The 14,639-nt window shown below is 41.0% G+C and overlaps 1 long non-coding RNA gene across 1 annotated transcript in view; it reads left to right on the top strand.

The window, feature by feature from the left end:
• The window catches only part of LOC110256769, a 79,694-nt gene that overhangs the window by 44,447 nt on the left and 20,608 nt on the right, over window positions 1–14,639 (top strand). Inside the window, exon 2 of the long non-coding RNA XR_002338719.1 lies at window positions 10,703–10,796. This is a non-coding gene — a long non-coding RNA (uncharacterized LOC110256769). The remainder of the gene's footprint in view (window positions 1–10,702; window positions 10,797–14,639) is intronic.

Below are 14,639 nucleotides of genomic sequence, written 5' to 3'. Positions count from 1 at the left end.
GAGGAGTAGAGACCCCAGTTCTCAGGGGAGGCGAGGGAGGCAGGCCCTCTGTGCAGCCCCCATGGAAGTAGCAGCAGTTAATTCTTCTCTGACCTCTACCCCCTGGGAGAGAGCCTGCAGCCCCCAGACGTGCAGAAGGACCTGGGCAACCTGCAGCTGAGCGTTTTGTCTGGAACCTCCTTTTTAAGAGCATCGGGTCTGAAGTCAAGCCCTTGGTTTGAATTTGTGTTCTAACACTTTACTGAAAGTTAAAGAATCTGAGCTTCAGGATTCTCCTCTTAAATAACCAGGGGTGGGCAGGGGCGGAGCCGAGGGGGGAGGCATACAGGGTTGATTTGAGGATAAAATCAGACAAATAGGTAGGATGCTGAACAGACAGCACCTATCTCACGACTTTAAATTTGACAGCATATGAGAACTTGATGGACACGTGTCTGCATGCTGACCAGGGCAGCCTTGACTTTCGCTTGGATGAACTGTGGCATGACTCCTTCCTGGCTGGAGGCCTGCCCTCTATCAGAGCATTTAGCTCAGAAAACTTTACAAATCTTTCTCAGCCCTTGAAGAAGTGAATGGAAAAGGCTCACGCCAGCTTGACACGCCAGGATTGTCTTTCTCAGTAACTGTGGGCATCCCTTTGAAATGTGGTCATGGAAGAAGATTCACCCCCGCCTTACCCCATACCCTGGCTTTGGGGTGAGAGGAGCCTAAATTCTGTGGCCTTTTGCTGCCAGCTTTGAGAAAGCTTAATGTTCTTTGGAAGGTCGCATAGGAAACGCACATGACCTGGGGTCCTCCTGCTCTGGCCCTCAAAGCCTTGCCTCCTAGTATAACAGCTTTGCATGAAGTCTTCTTTGCCTGTTTAACTGTATCTGGGGAAATGTTTGCTTTTACAATGCTGTGAGTTGAACAAGAATTTTTAGACATAATTTTTCTGAATCATATAGTCTAAAGGCTTGCACATGACTTATGCATCAACACCCTATTTGCATATAAGCAATTTTGTACCAATGCAGAGCCACACAAATTGAAGAATCATACCGTAATTTAATGTTTCCCTTCAGAATATAGTCTGAAACTTATACTTAGTATACGTTTATGGGCTACCTGCTTCAGTAATTTTTATCTAAGCAAAGGAGCCAATTTATAAAACATTGATTTAAGAGTCACATTGGGAGTTCTGCTGTGGTGCAAGGGGATCCTCAGTGTCTCTGCTGTGGCAGGGGCGTGAGTTCAATCCCTGGCCTGGCCCAGTGGGTCAAGGATCCAGCAGTTGCTGCAGCTGTGGCCAATGGCTCAGATTCCATCCCTGGCCCAGGAACTCCTTATTCCACAGAGTGACCAAAAAAGAAAAGAAAAGAAAAAAAAAAAAGACATGTTGTTTTTCCAGTTTCTTTTCCCTGAATGAATCCCACTGGTCTTTATTCCCAGTGAACTTAATGCTCATGCTTTTCAGCATTTGTACTTGGCTCAGAGGACTCTGTTATAAATTAAGGTAAAATTAAGTGCCAACTTAGGGAAATGCACTGTTTTTGGATATTTAGTTTTCATATGATTTCTGTGTTTTTAAAAGATAATTTTGTTGATTTAAAAAGGTTACCCACCAAACTGTTGGACACCTGTAATTTGACATCAATGGAGAATGTATATAAGTAAGAATTATTTTTTTAAAAATAGATGAATCTATGCTCTTTAATCAGCTTAAATATTATTAACATTTGAAAGCCAGTTTTGCTCATATATCATGAATCATAAAGATTATCTTATAGAATGCTACCCTGATGAACAGAGTTACAAATTAATTTAATAACAGGAGTTCCCATCATGGCGCAGTGGTTAACGAATCCGACTAGGAACCATGAGGTTGCGGGTTCGGTCCCTGCCCTTGCTCAGTGGATTAACGATCCGGCGTTGCTGTGAGCTGTGGTGTAGGTTGCAGACGTGGCTCGGATCCAGCGTTACTGTGGCTCTGGTGTAGGCTGGTGGCTATAGCTCCGATTCGACCCCTAGCCTGGGAACCTCCACATGCCGTGGGAGCAGCCCAAGAAATAGCAAATAATAATAATAATAATAATAATAATTTAATAACAAAATTGTGGAAGAGAACATTTTAAGAATCTTTATGGAGAAATTAAGTTAAAGAGGGCCCTAATAGGTAATGCTAACTGTTTTCCCTTTGCTTCTAGAACTAGATTGATCTCTAGAGCCCAGTTTTCAAAACATCGAAGGGAGACTATTTTACAACCTTTTCTAGATCAAACCTGTGTCCATATATATTTTTTAAACTTTCATCTTTTTTTCAACTGTGTCCATATTTTTTTAGCTTTCATCTTTTTTAACTCCACCAACATCCCTCTGCTATTTCCTCTACCCTCACAACACTACAACGAGAGAGAATTGGATGCTGTTGTTCTAGCCCTTAGCAAAATTACCTCTGAGCCTCCTCTTCTCTTGCCTAATTATTGTATAGTCTATTTTAACAAAGAAAGAGAAAATATAGAAAAGTGGGAAGGTAATCCTATCCCCTTATCACAAGACTAATGCCAATATACACAGAGATATTCTTTTCATAGTAAAGACCACAATTGCCTCATCATAGTCAAGACAACATGGTAATAGACACCATTTAGGTAATTTTTTCTTGAATATATTGAAATTTCAGAGAACATAACAATTCAGATATTCTGGGAGTATTACCGTAATGATATTATTTTAGTTTAGAAGCATTTCAAAAACGGATTATTGCTTTTCTTTGTGCTATTATCAAAAACATTTATTCTAATGATATTCAGAGAAATTTTGGAATATGCTTTTGAAACTAGACTTACCTCTTTTCTTTCTTATAAATTTTATTTTCCAGTCATTTTTAAGTGTTAGTAGTATTAGTATTTTCTCCAAGAATGCTTTTGGTTGAAAACATTATCAAAACTTTATGGATGCTTACCAAAAAGTGTACTTGATAATAATTAGAAACTTTCTATATAATTAACATTATCATTTATAAAGAAATAAAAATTATAAAAAGAGGAAATAAGTAAAAGGTACATCAGATCCGGATAAAGTTAACCACTATATACTTCCTAATACCCATCAACACATATAATATCATTGGAAGAAAATATATTCTGTATTTCATGTAGACCTAGGCATGGATTACTACTAAGTAACCATTACAGATTAATTTAGCTTAATACTAGGTTTCCTGATATAGTGCTCCTGGGCCATGCAATATTTTAAATAACTAGTGACCAGTAATAAGAGCTCTACAGCTGCAATTTTCTCTCTCTCTCTTTTCTTTTATCAGGGCTGCACCTGTGTCATATGGAAATTCCTAAGTTAGGGGTCTGGTCAGAGCTGTAGCTGCTGGCCTACACCACAGCTCACAGCAACACTGGATCTTTAACCCACTGAGCAAGGCCAGGGATTGAACCCACGTCCTCATGATCCTAGTCGGGTTTGTTACCATTACGCCACGACAGGAACTTCTATAGCTGCAATTTTTAATGTTATAATTTGGTTAAAAATTATGAAAAATGACTGTATTTTTGTGAAAAATATTCTTGATATTGATGTTTAATCAGGAAATCCAGGAAATTTAATGTCTCAGAAAGAATTGCAACTCTGAGACATAGAGGTTCTTAAATTATTTTTATTACTAAGGTTGCTCATTTATTTCCCTAAAATGCCCTGATGCTCAGCAGACAAGATGAGAAGACTGAGAAAAAGCAAGAGAGAACTGATGTTGAAAGGAGGATGGTTGGCTATAGAAGGGGTGTGGATGGGACGGGGAAATGAACAGAGAGGGAGAAATGGGTTTAATAGCTGACACAGGAGAGGAGGAGGAGGATCCCGACTGGGGAGGGACTATGGGCTCCAGACATCATCTCAGTCAGGACTAACATGAAATCTGGAGATGCTCTATCCTGAAGATATTTTGAGACAGAATCATGTATAATTCTGAAAATAATCAAACACATAATTAAGTGTAAGTTTGGGGAATGTTAAGGATCTTACCTTAATCCATGATGCTAAAACTATGGAACTCTCTATGCCTTATTATACCTGAGGAATTTCTTAGGTTATTAAAAACAATTATTTGACATAAAAAGTTCAGATTTCAAATGTTAAAAAAATGAATGGACATAAGAGCTGAATTTAAGTGGACCAATAGTTTAAGAGTTTATTTTTTGATGTGCTGCATAACCTTTCACTTCTCTTTTCACATGAAGATACACTTTCAAGTCACCTAATAAAGTTTAGCATAAAATCTTAGAACCAGAAGTAACCTCCGTTTCCTCCAGTTAAGTGACCGACTTTTGCACAAAGATGACGTTGGAAATATCAAGTGACTCCCTAAGTTAGTACAACAAGCTAATAGCAGGTGTAGACACACAGCTGATGTCCTTTTTACCCTTTAAAGATCTACCTGTTTCCAATGTCCCTTAACATCTGGTCCCAGTTCCAGGAGGCCATGCATGGTCATGGTGGAGAAAGGAAACCAAGAGTGTTTAACGTCAGGGTCACATGGCCCAGCCTCCTTTCAGTAACATCTGGGAATATGGTCCTAGCGGCCCCTCCCTTCCCCTCATGCTCCCACCCCACGCATCACAAAAAAAAGTGACTTTTTTTCAAAATGTAAATCCATTCACTTCTGTCACCTGCTTGGAATGCTCTACTGTTCTCATCACATTTGGGAAAAAAAAAAATCTGGTCTTTTTACCTGACCTACACAGTGTGGTCTCATTCAGGGACCTCAGCCTGCACCACTACAGCTGAGGGCACACCTGCAGCCTAGTCTGTCTGAGCCTTTCTGCGCAGTCATCACCCAACACCTGCACAGGTGCCTCGGGCCAGGTGTATGCTTCCATTAGCAGGTGAGAAAATGGAGCTCATCGGGACTGAGCAGGTGACTGGGCCACGTGGTGGGGGAGCCAGGGTCAAGGAAATTCCCGACCCGCCTCTGGACTCACCATCAGCTGAGCTCCTGCTTCTGCAGCCAGACCAGATTTTCTCTGGTTTCTTCAGCATCATGGACTGTGCTCATGGCTGGGCCATTTGAATAGCTTTCCCCTCTATCTAGAAGGCTGCTATTCCAGATCTTTTCATGGTTTGCTTTCATTCATGGATGCTCAACAAAAATGCCAACATGGAGATAAGAGTCTGGCCCCATTATTCATACAAGACTGTTTGGCCAGAGTCTGGTGTTCTTTTAGGATTGAATAGGCATCTGTTAAAGCATTTGCATAGATATAAAAACAACTAGTATCATTACATTTGGCTATAGATAGGGACATGAATATATAAAGAAACCTAATATATATCCTTTTTTAGGACTCAGTCTTAAATCCAGAAAACCGACAGGTCTAATGAAACCTCATATTGTATTATACTAACTTCATAATGGTATCCTAGAGCTTTGAGACTATGGAAAGGAAAGTAAAATCTGTAAGGAGATATCTGTGTGGGAAACATCATCCTTGAGTTAAAATCAGATTTCAAGGCCATGGCTTAAATGCTGTTGTTTTGGTGTATTTATGGATTCTGTTTCTATAAACCAACACACCAAGAATGGGTTAGAAGTCAACCTAAATTGAGACTCTAAAACAGGAGAGTAAATATCATCTTATTGTTCTCGCTGTGACTAGAAAATGGCCATGTGCTGTGGGTATTTCATAGTCAAAAGAAATATATTTCTTAAGAGAAAAGGCAGGAGATTCTGTTGTGGCTCAGCAGGTTAAGAATCTGACCAGTATCCATGAGGATGCGGGTTCAATTCCTGGCCTTGCTCTGTGGGTTAAGGATCTGTTATTGCCACAAGCTGTGGTGTAGGTCGTAGATGTGGCTCAAATCTGACATTGCTGTGGCTGTGGTGTAGGCGGGCAGCTGCAGCTCCGATTTGACCCCTAGCCTGGGAATTTCTGTATCCTGTGGGTGCAGCCCTAAAAAAAAAGAAAGAGAGAAGGCAGGGAAGAAAATGTAGTTCTTGAAAGCCTATATCTTCAAGGGAATATATAAATGTCCTAGTAAAAATTTGCTGATAACAAGGGGAGAGTAAGACTGAAATGAAATCAATAATGCAACATACTGTGTGCTTTTATATGGGTGGAAAAAGATGGTTTTGCTAGAAAACACTCTTTTTGTAGAAGTACTTCACATAGTCAGCTCTGATGAATATTTGTTTGCTTATAGCATAGCATCTGAGAAATTCTTGAATGATTTTGCCCATAAGGTCTTCTCTCAGAAATCAGAATAACAACTTAGGGCAACTTCTACTCTGAATTTAATTCTGAGTTAACAAAACAAACAAACAACGAACCCCCTCTAACAACAACAACCCAGTGCAATGGCAATGATGGGCTCCTTAGAAGAATGAGGCATTTTTGCTTTATAATCCTTGAAAATCATGGAAGAAATCATACTTACTAAGATATATATGCCCCAAACAACACTTGGCCAAAGTTTGAAAAAAACAAAAAGGAATGATTCTACAAATTTCAGAGAAAAGTAAAGCCTGATGTTGAACATCCCCGAAGTAGGTTCTCTGTGCACAACTGCTGCGAGATGCTCTAGAGAAAGGATCTTGAGAAAGTAGAACCAGAACAATGTGCAGGTTATCCGTCCTCTGAAGTATTGGATCATTAACAAATGCAAGACCATTCTAGTGTCCATTGCTGAGGAACAACCTTTCCAAAACCTGGAGCTGAAAACCGTGATGAACTGATTCCTTTTGCTTGTGAGTCTGCAGCACAAGCAGGGTTGACGGGGTGGCTCGGGACCTCGGCCGGGTCTGGGCAGAGGTTGGAGGTGTCTCCCCGGATCATGTTTCTCCTGGTGCTTCTGGTTGCCAGCCGGGACCTCGGCTGGAGCTGTTGTGGGGACACACCACACAGACTGTCCACTTGGCTCTTGGTTTCTGTGCAGCCTGGCTGTTCCATTTGCACAATGAGGTTCCCAAGAGCAGATTGAGAAGGAGAGGAAGCATGTGACTTGTGACTTGCAGACATCACACCGGAGCATCACTTTGACCTCATGTTGTTGTTTGAGGCGAGTTCCTCGGATCAACTCAAAGTCAGGAGAGGGGAGTTAGATTCCTGTTGAGATGACTGTCAAAGAACATGTAAATGTGTTTTAAAGTCAGTACATGGAGTTCCCGTTGTGGCTCAGTGGAAACGAATCTGACTAGTATCCATGAGGATGAAGGTTCGATCCCTGGCCTCGCTCAGTGGGTTATGTGGCATTGCCATGAGCTGTGGTGTAGGTTGTAGATGTGGCTTGGATCTCTTGTTACTGTGGCTGTGTTGTAGGCCGACGGCTACAGCTCTGATTTGACCCCTAGCTTGGGAACCTCCATATGCTGCAGGTGTGGGCTTAAAAAGACAAAAATTTAAAAAATAAAGTCAATACAGATGCTTTGCAAACTTTAAAACAATGGAATCTCTTTAACTTGGTATTTTCTGATTTTCTTGCTCAAGGTAGTTTTTCTCTGATGATGCTAATTAACATCCTGTAAAGAGACTATTCTTAAAAAAGCAGAGAGAGGATACTCTTGAAGAAGAACATCCAGCAAGTACCTAACATTACTCTGAATTTACTTGAGCAGCAGGACCTTGATGAACGGGATCAGAGTGACCTGCAGTGCAGTGTATTTCTAAGAAAAGCTTAGTTGCACAGATGTCTAAAAGTATGCTCACATTTCCCATCCTACAAACAAGCCAATAACTTAACAACTTCACCTTTTTCTTTTACCCTCGGTCAGTTTGGTGCTCCTTCATCTTGTTGCCGTTAGGAAGCCTCAGAGATGATTGAGCCAAGGGGATGCAGACACACATACCACCGGCACTGTGATGTTTAAATAGAAAATAAGATTTATTGGGTGAAACTTAGCAGCAGAAAAGCTTCAAATCATTGATCGGCTTCCACCTTCTCCTTGTTCTGTGAATAGACGTGTTCTGCTCAGAGAGGGCTGCCCCGTGATAGGTTGCATCGGCCCATGAAAAGGATAGAAAGGCACACACACTTGACTATGTCACAGGTTCCTCAATATATTTTTAAAAGACACATAGCATAGGACATATACCCATTAAGCATGGGTTAACTCTCCCAGGCAGAGGTTACTTCCTCCTTTGTACTCCTGCAATATTTTGAGTAATTTCCCATATCATCGGAGACTTTTTCTTATCTACTCTTATTCTTATCTTTGACTTCAAATCTCTACTGATTGTTTTTGTTAATGTATTTCAGGGCTATAATATTTAAATAACAATGACACTTCTGAAACAGAAGTGTCCCACCTACCATTAAACCCACTTGCTTGAAAAGCTATGTATGTTTTGCAGATTTTGTGATATCAGTTTCATGACCGACATAGCTTGTCTTTCACGGCTCCATGGAGCCCCCTCCTCCCAGGTCCCCAGAAGTGTCCTTCTTGGGGAATGAGGTGGCTGCATTCAAAGTTCTCCCCACTCGTTGTCCTCAGTGTTACCTGTGACAAGTTCAACTGCCCTTCCTTCTCCTGCCTCTCTCTCTCTCTCCTTTTTTTTTTTTTTTTTTTTTTTTTTTTTGGTCTATTTAGGGCTGTATCCGAGGCCGTATTCCCAGGCCAGGGGTCGAATCGGAGCTGTTGCTGCCGGCCTACACCACAGCTGCATCAACACGGGATCTGAGCTGTGTCTGTGACCTACACCACAGCTCTCCGCAACGCTGGATCCTTAACCCACTGAGCGAGGCCAGGGATTGAACCTGCGTCCTCATGGATATTAGTTGGGTTCGTTAACCACTGAGCCATGATGGGAACTCCTCCCTGCCTCTCTTAATCCCAGTTCATCCCAGTGACAACATACTGTCCATCCAAAATCTGTTCCATTTAAAAAGTCATCTGTCTCAGGAAATGTTACTTTCATGCTGCTAGTTTTTCCAGCCATAGCTCCTAAAAACTAGGAGTCTTTATTTGTGCCTACTTTTCTCACCTGCGATGATCAGCTCTTCCCCTACAGTTTAATTTATATTGGAGTATAGTTGAATTACACTGTTGCATTAGTTTCAGGTGTACAGCAAAGTGATTCAGTTATGCATACATACCTATTTATTCTTTTTCAGACTCTCTTTCCCTTATAGGTTATTACAGGATACTGAGTAGAGTTCCCTGGGCTATGCAGTAGCTCCTTGTTTCTCTATTTCATATGCAGTGGTGTTTGTCTGTTATTTCCAAGCTCCTAGTTACTTCTTCCTTGTTAAGTCTGGGCATCACTGTTTCCTCCCTGGAATAGTACAGCTGCCTCCCAGGGCTCACTCCCCTCAGATGAGTCCCGTCTACACTGTTCACCCCTCTGCTGCAGGGGTGGAATCTCTACCTGCCCACCATTACCCCTCCTGTCGCTGTATTGATGGATCTGCGGTTCCAGGGCCCCCCTTCTTCTGTTATGTGTTTTTGCTCCATTGCTGGGACGGATTTTTACCTCCTCTTCATCTGATAGGCTCCCTGCCTTTGATGACTTCCCCTCTGAGAAGCCTTTTCGTACCACTCCCTTCTGTCTATGATGTACCGACTATATGCCTGTTGACTTAAAAAATATGAACAACCTAGAGCCTTCCCATCATGGCTCAGTGGAAATGAATCTGACTAGCATCCATGAGGTTGCAGCTTCGATCCCTGACCTTGCTCAGTGGGTTAAGGTGTCACCATGAGCTGTGGTGTAGGTCACAGATGTGGCTCAGATCCTGTGCAGCTGTGGCTGTGGTGTAGGTCGGCAGCTACAGCTCTGATTCCATCCCTAGCCTGGGAACCTCCATATACCATGTGAGGCCCTAAAAAGACTATATATATATATATATATATACACACACGCACATATATATATGTATATATATATGAACAAGCTAAAAGCTAAGAGTTAAGGTTTATTTGGGGTGAAGTGAGGACTACAGCCTGGGAGGCAGCATTTCAGAGAGCTCTGAAATACCGCTGCAAAGAGGCAAGGGGGGTGGTGTCAGTATATATGTGATTTCGGTGAAGAGGGAGGTACATGCAATCAAGTACACATTTTTAAAAACTTTTTTTTTTTCTTTTTAGAGCCACAGGTATGGCATATAGAAGTTCCCAAGTTAGAGGTTGAATTGGAGCTACAGCTACTGGCTTATGCCACAGCCACAGCAACGTGATATCGAAGCAGCATCTGTGACCTACACCATAGCTCATGGCAACACCGGATCCTTAACCCACTGAGCAAAGCTAGGGACTGAACCCACATCCTCAAGGATACTAGTCAGGTTCTTAACCCACTGAGCCACAGTGGGAGCCTCCTCAAGCACACATTTTATAGAAGTTTGCTACTGGTCTTGTGACGGTCACTGCTAGTCATGAGGAATAGACGTCACCATGAAGGATTTTAGTGTTTTTCTAGATATGAGGAGATGTAAGAATTGGGCTCACAAAATCTTCTGAAAATATCTAACTCTCTGAAGACCTGTTCTGCCAGTTTTCCCAGAGCACAGAGGGCCTCACTCCTGAAATCTACCCTGAGCTCTTTTAGGGGCTGTTGAGGTTGGCAGGTGCTGTGGCTCATGATTCAGTTCTTATAGAAGCAGATGACAAGTTCCGACCTCCAGTTCACAGCCTCCACATCATCATCTTGAGATATTTCAATTGTTTATTTCCTGGATTCCTTAAAAAGAGATTCAATGCTTCTTATTTTTCTAACCGTAGTGCCTGGATCATAGTCCACATCAGCAAAATGTGTTTGCTTGACAAAAGAACATGACCGCAGAAGTCCCTGTCACACATTTCGATGTAGTTTTTGGTAAGTCAGCCTCAATTCATTGACTTTAACATATAAGCACCATATTTCATGTTTCTGTATTTATAATCCTAGTACCCAGGAAACAGTAGCACTATTTAAACTTATGTTAAATAAAGGACAAGGGACAGCTCTGAGAAGAATGTCCTTAACAACCTCTCCTTGATATCCAGATCTGAGTAGATAAGGTCAGGATGCCTGAAAACATGCACTACGTGGTCTTTTATCTCTGAGAAAATAGCCATTAGTTTATTCCTGTGCATGCCTATTTCATTGGCTCACTTTTTTCCATATGACTTCTGCAATTGCACAGTGAATTTACCGAAAAATCACAAGAAACCTATGGTTTGCTTTTGGCTCACTTAGCAAAGTTCTTTGTACAGGTGCCTCAGGAAGAATGAAAGAGTAATCCAATCAGGGTAAATCTGAGTGAACTTCTGAAATAGTAACTTGGAATGGCTAAATTACCAATCAGGAACATTTGCATATTTAAGGCAATATAAAAATAGTGCTTGATGTAAAACTTGCTAGTGTCTTTTAGGAACCATAGTGTATAATCTTTAAGGCTCTTGAAAACTCTGTCCATAAAGCATATTTTCCTTTAGTAAAATGGTAATAAAATGGTATATTCTTTCATTAAAAGTGATATTTTGTATTCTGCACAGAGAGAAAGACAAATCCCTTTCGTGGAACTTTTGTTCATGGTGACTGTCTTTTTAGGGCCCCACCTGAGGCATATGGAGATTCCCAGGCTAGGAGTCCAATCAGAGCTGTAGCTGCTGGGCGACACTACAGCTCATGGCATCACTGGATCCTTAACCCCCCGTGCAAGGCCACACATAGAACCCATGTCCCCACAGACGCTAGTTGGGTTCATTATCTGCTGAGCCATGATGGGAACTCCGTGGTGACTGTCTTAATTCTTTATTTCTATACCAAGTATTGGCACTCAATACATTTTTCGATGGTTTACTCTGCTACAAAGGAAATCCCCATACACTGAAAATCTTGTATAGATCTAAAAGTACAAAACTGAGAATTCAGTCCGCAAAGGCAGGGTTTTCCTGTTGGGTTTCCTGGTACGTCCCCAGAATCCAGAACAGTGCTTGGCATTTAATGTGCCCACAATAAAGATGTTTTGAATCACAAAATCTGATTTGAATAGAGAGGAACATCAGACTTGAGGGACCATCTTCACCACCATCACTGTCGAGGGGGAAATGTAACTATAAATATAGGTGCTTTTTCCTCCCTATTATCTGTAAATCACTCATCACTCACTGAGACCATAGTCACGTTCTCTCAAAGAGACTGTTAAATAACCACCCGATCCATTCAACATGTTTTCATATTATCACACAAAAACTATTATCCAGGTTTAATAGAATTTAGAAATTTTAATAATGACATTTGACTCTCTATCCTTAATGCTTTTAATCACTGTAAATATCTTAGGACAGCATCGTGTTTTCTCACTCAAAGAAGATGTGATGCAGTATCTGGGGGGAAAGAGGCTTAGGTCGTCAGTTACCTACAAGCAGGTGTTCGCGTCGTGCGGGGCTGCCTGCTCCTACTTGAGAGGCTGGCAGCTCATCCTGGCAAAGATGATTATTTGTGGTGCTCCATCCTAGAGAGTTACTGGCACAGAGTAGGCACTCTATACCTATATTTTTTGATAAAATAAAAAATGAATAATAAATGAGAAGCTTGATTTGGTGGCGGGGAAATTGATAGGACATCTGTTGTTAACAAATAAATTGAGCAGGGGTTTTTAAGAAATAGAACTTTCAGGCTCCTGTCCCAGCAAGAAGCAGTCAAGTGCCCTTTCCCTGTGCATCTTTAGGGAGGCCGCGTGGAGTACTTGGTCCTGAAAAGGTCCTTTCCAGGTGAGGCCAGGAGAGGGCTTTCTGCCAAAGCTCCCTAACAAAGCCTGCCTCTTGTTAGTCACCAGCCCCACTCGGCATCCATGACCTACGATTCCGTGTATGTGTCAGAGCCTCTCGTCACTCAGAAGCAGGTTGTCTGTGGCCACCCTGGCAGGTGGGCTCTGACTGCAATAGGCTCACCTGTTCTCTTGCACCACAGATATGGGATCTCACCTCTGCAATAACTGGCAGCAGTCATTTGGCTGCTTGGGCATTTTGAGCTTGTTTAGCAATCGGAACACGAAGTATTTAGGTTATTATGTTCTGGTTAAAATAATATATTTTTTTCTCAAGTAGTCTCTCCTCATGCTCAGTTACACACCAAGGTAACTGCTGAGTTGGATGTTTTGAAACTCGAGGTAGTTGTGAGTGTGTGTGTGTCTGTGTGTGCGTGCCTTCCTGACTCATCAACTTCATTCCTCAGAGTTAGTGATCTGATACTCAAATGATGAGGAGACTAAGTCTCATAACTATGGGTTGTGGTCCAGGCATTCTTGACAGGTGAAGCACGCACAGCACTCAAATCTCTAAGATCATTTGGCTCCAAATAGTATTTAAGTTCTAAGTTGGTCCATTTTCTAGCCTTAGTCATTAAATCTTCATTTTGTAGATTCACCTTAGAGAATTATTTTTGCCTACTGAGAAAATACTCTCTATCTAACCTAAGACTGGCTCCTGATAAGTGAAGCAATACAAATTGCTAAATATTTTGGAAAGCTTTAGCCAAGTAGAGTTACGTGAAGCAGAGGGGTTGTCATCACCTGACATCTAAATACGATCAGCAGGAGGTGAGCAGTGAGCTTTGAGGAAGCTGCCACCATCCGCCCAAGCCCAGAGAGTTCTTACCACTTGCTTAGTTGTTGGTCCTGATAAAATGTTAGCCCATTAAGATAAGGTGTCTATTTTATTCACCTCTTCTATAGTGTGTACCTAAAACTGGCTAGAATGACCAGAAACGGCCCAAGTAAACACCTCTCTGCTGCTCTCTTTGCCAAGCTAAATAATTTTGTCTCTTCTCAATTTTGCATTCTGTTTCCTTATGCAAATTTGTCTTATTTTATATACGTGTGTTTTTCTCTTTCTCCCCATATATGTATGTACACACACATTCATACTTGTTTCTATACATGTAAGTCTTCTCGTAAGTGTATATCATACACATGCATAGAAGTATTTTCTTTGGGGTCCACCAATTAGAATAAATAATTGTTATTTACATCTCCATCGTGGAGCCTTTAATATTGAGGTTTCACTAATGGTCACCCACAGAATCTTGAGTTTACCCATTTCAATCTTGGATGATATGTTTTCAGTATAAACACGTTACATTGTTTAAAATTAATTCCTGGCTGAAAAATTGTTAGTGCCACAGTAGGAGGGTTTTTTTTGTGTGTGATTTTTTTTTTTTTTAACTGAAGAATAGTTGATTTACAGCATTGTCTTAGTTTCAGGCATATAGTAAAGTGATTCAGTTATATATTTTTTCAGATTATTTTCCATTATAGATTATTTCAAGATTTTGAATATAGTTCTTTGGGTTATACCGTAAGTCTTTGTTGCTTATCTATTTTATGCATAGCAGCTTTTATCTGTTAATCCCAAATTCCTAATTTTTCCCTCTCCCACCTCCCTTTTCTCTTTATATCTTTTTCTGTTTTTAATTTTATTGGAGCATTGTCGACTTACAAGGTTGCATCAGTAATACATATACGTATATCCATTCTTTTTTCCATATAGGTTATTCCAAACAATTGAGTACATTTCCCTATGCTATACAATAGGACCTTGTTAGTTGTCTGTTTGACACAGTCATGTGTATATGTTATTCCCACCCTCCTAATTCATCCATCGTAAATAGGACGCAGCATTTACATGTAACGGAAAGACATCATTTCCCTAGGTGTTTGCTCACATGTCAGAA

This window comes from Sus scrofa, chromosome 14 (genome assembly GCF_000003025.6).
Source record: "Sus scrofa isolate TJ Tabasco breed Duroc chromosome 14, Sscrofa11.1, whole genome shotgun sequence".
Lineage (NCBI taxonomy): Eukaryota > Metazoa > Chordata > Mammalia > Artiodactyla > Suidae > Sus > Sus scrofa.
This window is presented reverse-complemented; position numbering and strand designations above follow the sequence as displayed.